We start from the raw sequence: 8,143 nt of genomic DNA on the forward strand, positions 1-8,143 counted from the left end.
CAACTCTCCTGCCTCAGTCTCCTAAGTAGCTGGGATTACAGGTGCCTGCCACCACACCCAGCTAATTTTTGTATTTTTAGTGCAGATGGGGTTTCACCATGTTGGTCAGGCTGGTCTCGAACTCAGGTTATCTGCCCGCCTTGGCCTCCCAAGTGCTGGGATTACAGGCGTGAGCCACTGCGCCCTGTCTCTGGGCTTTCTTTGTGTCTGTTCTCAAATTCATTCTTGCTCCAAATATAAGAAAAAGGTGTTACAGAATGTGTGGAAGACAAGAACCTACAATAGGTGGTCTTTCTCTTTTACTAAATATTAGGTCAAGATGAGTCACAAAATTTTAAAATCTGAAAAGGATATTTTCCTCCTGGAATATTGTCTTATTTCATGTTATTTTAAGTTCCAGGATACATGTGCAGGATGTGCAGGCTCGTTACATAAGTAAACATGTGCCATGGTGGTTGCTGTACCTATCAACCCATCACCTAGGTATTAAGCCCAGCATACATTAGCTTTCTCCTGAAATATTGTTTTGAAGGGTTGGTGATTATTCACTGTTGCTTTGTAAGTCTTGTATTTCTAGTCCCCCAATAAAAGAAAAAAAGAACTGACACAAGAGTGAATTTGGCTTAAATTTCATCAAAGAAGGACTAGCAGTTATGAACTGTTTGGGAGCTTTGCTTCCTTATTTGTTTGTTCTGTTTTGATCCCAGCCTAATAGTTTAGCAGAATATTTATTTAGCTAACTCTATTCATATATTGTTTCTTACTACATATAGGTTCATTATTACTTAGGGCAATTGTAATATCTCAATAGTTCTTCTCTCCTACATTGGAAGATGCTGTGAGATAGTCACCTTTTCTATTGATATTGATCAGCTAATGCTGCTTTATCTTCTCATCTGAACATACCTAAGTTTGTAAACTGAAACAGCATACAATTTCCATTAGCTGCTTTACGCCTTCATTTTCCTACTATGTTCACTTAGTAGTCATACATATTCTTTTGTTTCCTCTGCCACCCCCTCTGCCTGTACCCTATCTCAAAATGTTGGAATACTCATGACTCCCTTATAAGCCCTCTAAGGTTGCCTGGTTAATAGCCTGTTATCTCAAATGTATATCTCTAGCCCCCTGAGTTCCAGGCTACCCACTTAAAAAGTCCACTTAGATGACTAAAAGATATCTCAAACTTAACCAAGTCCAAACTGACTCTTGACTTCCCCACTCTTACCCTCAACCTATTCCCAGTCATCCCCATCCCAATAAAAACCAGTGCCATCCACCCAGGGTCTCAAAACAAATTCTAGAAGTAGGGAGCAGGCACTGAAGGAGAGCGCCTCTTTCCTGCATAATATCTTCAGGAGATACGATCATCTTATTCTTCCTTTCAGAGGAGAAAACAGCAGTCTTAATTTTGCTGATTCCCATAGGCTCCATTATTTTAGTTACAAATATTAAGCAAGGTAAAAATCAAGACATCAAAAATAGAGCTATCATTTAATTTAGTGAGTATTTGTTGAAATGGAGTTGGAAGGCAGTGGGTGTCATAGTAAAAGGCAGAATAGGGAACCAAACCATCATGTTCATATCCCAGCTTGGACGATGATCACTACTCAACACCTTAGTGCCTTAGTTTCCTCTCTAGTAAAATGGAGATTATATTAATAGCACCCACTTGGAAGGCTGTTGTGAGTTAAATGAGTTGACAGACTGAGCTCTTAGAGCAATGTTGAGCACATTATTAGTAATGAATGTTAGCTGTTGTGATCTATTATGAGGCAGGTACCATGAAAGATACATGTATAAATAACATAGTGTACTGAAGCAGACTGTCACACACACAAAGAAGACGTGCAACATGGGGCAACACATCTCCTCTTTCATACAAACAAATCTTTGTAACCCGTCTTCCTATCACACATGCACACACAAAAAACCTCCCACTGGTTTCTTCCAGTCAGATAGATCTAAGTTTAAACCGGAAATGTAAGAAATCACTTGTCAGATTCATTTGTAAAATGTACTCAATATATTCCTTTCGAAGATTAAATGAGAAAATGTGTGCATAATTTCAGCATGTGCTACATACAGTAGGTGTTCAATAAATAGAAGCTTCCTATCCTATTTGTCTTCTATGTGTTGTGCAAATACTTTTCCCTAAGGACAACTTATTACAGCTCCTCAAGCATGTTTGATCACTGACTATGGAGTAGAATCTAAATTCCTCAGTACTTCCACATTATTTTCAATAATAATATTAATGACGTAAACTAAAAATAAAATTCTAAGCCCCTGACCGTCTGAATGGACTGGTTCCTCTTGGCCAAGGGCATTCCAAGCTTAACCTGAAAAACTAGTTCAGGCCATCATGGGAGTGAGAGGGGGGGGTGGTCAGACATGCCTCATTTTACCCTCCTTTTGGAATTCAGGAAAAGCTGACCAGCATTATCATCAACACAGACGTGAAGACTGATAGAACAGACTCTGTAAGTCTAATAAGAAACATTTACAATCTGTTTGCTCTGAAACCTGCTATGGTGGAGGCTAAGTGATAAAACCTTGGTCTTCACAACCCTTTTCTTAACCCAGACATTTCTTTCTATTGATTCAAAGTCTTTAGACAATAACTTAACTCTTTCAACCAACTGCCAATCAGAGAATGTTTGAATCTACCTATGACCTGGAAGCCCTTGCTCAAGTCATCCTGCCTTTCTGAACCAAACCAATGTACATCTTACATGTACTGACTGATGTCTCATGTCTCCCTAACACTGTATAAAGCCAAATTGTAGGCTGACCTCCTCAGGCACATGTTCTCAGGACCTCCTGAGGGTTGGTCACAGGACATGGGTCACTCATATTTGGCTCAGAATAAATCTCTTCAAATATTTTACAGCATTTGATTCTTTTTGTTAACAATGGCTAATATTTATTGAGCACTTACTTTTGTCAGGCACCGGACTAAGTGTATCACTCTTACGAACTCTTTAATCCTCATAACAGCTCTTTGAGATAGGTGCCTGTGATGTAATAAAAAAATTTTTGTAGTTTCTGCTACTATACTCTTACAACACACATCCACAGTGGATACCAGCTGGGTGTCCTCTAATTCAGTTCAATTCTAGTATTATTTGGAGATAGTGTTGGGCACATTGTGTCAGATCCCACAGGTTGAGGGCTCAGTCCACAAGACTGTCCCCACTTCTGATGCCAATCACAAGCCCTAGGTTGTATTACTACCTGTGCTTCTGACCAACTGCTATAAATCGGGGTTCCCACAACTCCCTCTTTGGGTTTGATTAACTTGCTAGAGGGGCTCATAGAACTCAGGAAAACACTTATGCTTACCAGTTCATTATAAAGAATATTAAAAAGGGTACAGATGAAGAAGATGAGTAGGGTGAGGCATAGAAGAAAGAGCATGGAACTTCTATGCCCTCCCTGGGATGTCACCCTACAGGAAGCTCTACATGTTCAGCTATCCAAAAGTTCATCTGAACCCTGTTCTTTTCGGGTTTTATGAAAGCTTCATTACATGGGCATGATTGATTAGATAGTTGACCATTGGTGATCAACTTCAGCTACCCTCAGTGCTTCTCCATCCCCAAAGTTGAGAGTGGGATGAGTGTGTGATTGGGAAGTCCCAACCCTCTAATCAGGCTTCAGTCTTTCTGCTGACCAGCCCCCATCCAGGAGCTAACCAACTAGGGGCTTCCATCCATCAGTCAGTCATTAGCGTACAAAAAAACACTTATCACTTTAAATATTCCAAGGATTTTAGGAGTTGTATGCCAGGAGACTGGGATGAGGACCAAGCATATATTTTTTAATATCACAAAAATATACTGTAGATTTGGTCTTTGCACAGAATTCCTAACACCCTTGGAATTTCCTGAACTAAAGGAGTGTCTTTTGTTATTTATAGTGAGCTCTTCTCAACTATATCTGAGTTTATGCTAAAAAGGTGACTTAAGGTGACCCCTCAGATGTTTCAAGGGAGCAGCTGGCCCGGCCAGAGCAACCCTGCAGAATTAGATGGTTGGAACTTTCAGCCCCAAACCCTGACCTCCTGGGAGAGGAATGGGCCTGGAGATTGAGTTCAATCAGCAGTGGCCAATGACATACTCAATCATACCTATGTAGTGAAGCTTTGATAAAAACTCCTGAAACACTCTTCTCTCTCATCCCTATGTTCTCATGATACGTGAAGATCAAACACCAATGCCAGCTTCTACACAAATTCTACCCCATTCTGTGCTACAGCCAAGTAATGCACCCATTTACCTGCCATGACAGACCCATAGCTTCACTCACAATTTCACTGCTGTATTTGCAATGAGGCTACTCTGTGTGTGAAGAAGAGTAGGCTGCTCCCAGTGTGACAGACCAAGGCAGGCTCAATAATGGGAGGCTCAAGTCAACTCTGACACTGACTTTGGCACAGGAAATCTTGATAGCCTTACCACATGTTCCTTGGGCTGCACACACTTCCACCTAACCCCCTCCTCTTTCCTTCACTCAGGGTCAGGCTTGATGGTGGCTCTATGGCTGTCCCAGGCTTTCTCAGCTTCCTCCCTGGTTTGGATCTGTGTCTCCACCTAAATTTCATGTCAAATTATAATGTCACATGTTGCAGGTGGGGCCCAGTGCAAGGTGATTGGATCATGGGGGTATATCCTTCATGAATGGTTTAGCACCATCCCTTGGTGCTGTCTCATGACAGAGTTATCATGAGATCTGTTTGTTTAAAAGTGTGTGGCCCCTCCCCCCACTTTGATCTTGCTCCTGCCGTGTAAGATGCCCACTCCTGCTTTGCATTCTTTCATGAGTAAAAGTACCCTGAGGCCTCCCCACAAGCAGATGCCACGATGCTTCCTGCACAGCCTGCAGAACTGTGAGCCAATTAGACCTCTCTTCTTTACAAATTATCCAGTCTCAGGTATTTCTTTACAGCAGTGCAAAAATGGACAAATACAGAAAATTGGTACTGGGAGTGGGGCATTTTTATAAAGAGACCTGAAAATGTGGAAGCAACTTTCAAACTGGGTAACAGGTAAAGGCTGAAAATATTTGAAAGGCTCAGAAGACAGGAAGATGAGGGGAAGTTAGGAGCTTCCTAGAGTCATGGAATAGTTTTGACCAAAATGCTGATAGTGACATGGACAGCAAAGTCCAGGATGAGGATGTCTCAAATGGAAATCAGGAACTTATTGGGAAATGGAGCAAAGGTCACTTTTGTTATGCTTTAGCAAAGAATTTGGAGGCATTATGCCCCTGCCCTAAGGATCTGTGGAACTCTGAACTTAAGAGTGATGATTTAGGGTATTTGGTGGAAGAAATTTCTAAGCAGCAGGCATTCAAGATGTGGCCTGGCTACTTCTAACAGCCTATGTTTACATATGTGAGCAACAACATGACCTGAAATGGGAATTTACATTTAAAAGAGAGTAAAAGTTTGGAAAATTGCAGCCTGTCCATGTGGCAGAAAAGAAAATCTCATTTTCAAGACAGGAATTTAGACAATCTCATTTTCAAGACAGCTACAGAAATTTGCCTAAATAAAGAGGAGCCAAGTGCTAATATCCATGTATTAGTCTGTTTCCACACTATAAAGACATACCTGAGACTGGGCAATTTATAAAAGAAAGAGGTTTATTGGACTTATGATCCCACGTGGCTGAGAAGGCCTCACAATCATGGTGGGAGGTGAAGGGCACGTCTCACATGGCAACAGACAAGAGAAGAGCTTGTGCAGGAAAACTCCCGTTTTTTAAAACCATTATATTTAGTAAGACTTATTCTCTAGCAGGAGAACAGCACTGGAAAGACCTGCCCCATGATTCAATTATCTCCCACCAGGTCTCTCCCACAACACATGGGAAGTATGGGAGCTACAAGATGAGATTTGGGTAGGGACACAGAACCAAACCATATCATTCTACCCCAGCCCCTCCCAAATATCATGTCTTCATATTTCAAAACCAATCATGCCTTCTCAACCATCCCCCAAAGTCTTAACTCATTTCAGCATTAACTCAAAAGTCCAGAGTCCAAAGTCTCATGTGAGACAAAGCAAGTCCCTTCCACCTATGAGCCTGTAAAATCAAAAGCAAGTTAGTCACTTCCTAGGTACAACAGAGGTACAGTCATTGGATAAATACAGCTGTTTCAAATGGGATAAACTGACCAAACAAAGGAGCTACAGGCCCCATGCAAGTCCAAAATCCAGGGGGGCAGTCAAATCTTTAAGCTCCAAAATGATCTCCTTTCACTGCATCTCTCACATCCAGATCATGCTGATGCACGAGGTGGGTTCCTGTGGTATTGGGCAGCTCCACCCCTGTGGCCTTGCAGGGTTCAGCCTCCCTCCTGGCTGCTTTCAAGGGCTGGCATTGAGTGTCTGCAGCTTTTCCAGGAGCACAGTGCAAGTTGTCAGTGGATCTACAATTCTGGGGTCTGGAGAATGGTGGCTCTCTTCTCACAGCTCCAGTAGGTGGTGCCCGAGTAGGGACTCTGTATGGGGGATCCAGGCCCCACATTTCCCTTCTGCACTGTCCTAGAAGAGGTTCTCTATGACAGCCCTGCCCCTGCAACAAACTTCTGCCTGGACATCCAGGCATTTCCATACATTCTCTGAAATGTAGGTGGAGGTTACCAAGTCTTAATTCTTGACTTCTGTGCACTTGCAAGGCTCAACACCACATGGATGCTGCCAAGGCTTGGGGCTTGCACCCTATGAAGCCATGGCCCCAGCTCTACATTGGCCCCTTAGCCATGGCTAGAGCAGTTGGGACCCAAGGTACCAAGTCCCTAGGCTGCACACAGAACAAGAATCCTGGGTCCAGCCCACAAAACTGTTTCCTCCTAGGCCTTCAGGCCTGTGATGGGAGGGCCCACCATGAAGACTTCTGACATACCCTAGAGACATCCTCCCCATTGCCTTGGGAGTAACATTCGGCTCCTCATTACTTATGCAAATTTCTGCAGCTGGCTTGAATTTCTCCTCAGAATATGGGATTTTTGTTTCTATCATATTGTCCAGCTGCAAATGTTCTGAACTTTTATGCTCTGCTTCTCTTATAAAACTGAATGCCTTTAACAGCACCCAAGACACATCTTAAATGCTCTGCTGCTTAGAAATTTCTTCTGACATATACCCTAAATCATCTCCCTCAAGTTCAAAGTTTCACAGGTCTCTAGGGCAGGGGCAAAATCCTTCCAGTCTCTTTGCTAAAGCATAGCAAGAGTCACCTTTGCTTCAGTTCCCAACAAGTTCCTCATCTCCATCTTAAACCACCTCAGCCTGAACCTTATTGTTCATATCAGTATCAGCATTTTTGTCAAAGCCATTCAACAAGTATCTAGGAAGTACCAAACTTTCCCACATTTTCCTGTCTTCTTCTGAGCCCTCCAAACAGTTCCAACCTCTGCCTGTTAACCAGCTCCAAAGTTGCTTCCACATTTTTGGGTATCTTTCAGCAATGCCCCACTTTGCTGGTACCACTTTACTGTATTAGTGTGTTTTCATGCTGCTGATAAAGTCATACTCAACACTGGGCAATTTACAAAAGAAACGTGGACTTACAGTTCCACCTGGCTGGGGAGGCCACACAGTCATTGCAGAAGGTGAAAAGCATGTCTCACATGTCAGCAGACAAGAGAAGAGCTTGTGCAGGGAAACTCCCATTTTTTTAAAACCATCAGATTTTGTGAAACTTATTCACTATCACAAGAACAGCACAGGAAAAACCCACCCCCATGATTCAGTTATGTCTCACCGGGTCCCTCCTACAACACATGGGAATTATTGGAGCTACAAGATGAGATTTGGATGGGGACACAGAGCCAAACCATATCAATCTAAGACAATGGGGAAAAGACCTTGAAGGCATTTCAAAGACCTTCATGGCGACCCCTCCCATCACAGGCCCAGAGTCCTAGGAGGGAAGAATGGTTTTGTGGGCCAGGCCCAGGGCCCTGCCACCCTACACAGCCTCAGAACATGCTCCCTTCATCCCAGCCACTCCAGCTCTAGCCTTGGCTCAAAGGGGTCCAGATGCAGCACTGGCCACTCCTTCAGAGGATACAAACTGTAAGCTTTGGCAGCTTCCACATGATGTGAAGCCTGTGGTTATGCAGAGTGCAA

The sequence above is a fragment of the Rhinopithecus roxellana genome, chromosome 11, assembly GCF_007565055.1.
Source record: "Rhinopithecus roxellana isolate Shanxi Qingling chromosome 11, ASM756505v1, whole genome shotgun sequence".
Lineage (NCBI taxonomy): Eukaryota > Metazoa > Chordata > Mammalia > Primates > Cercopithecidae > Rhinopithecus > Rhinopithecus roxellana.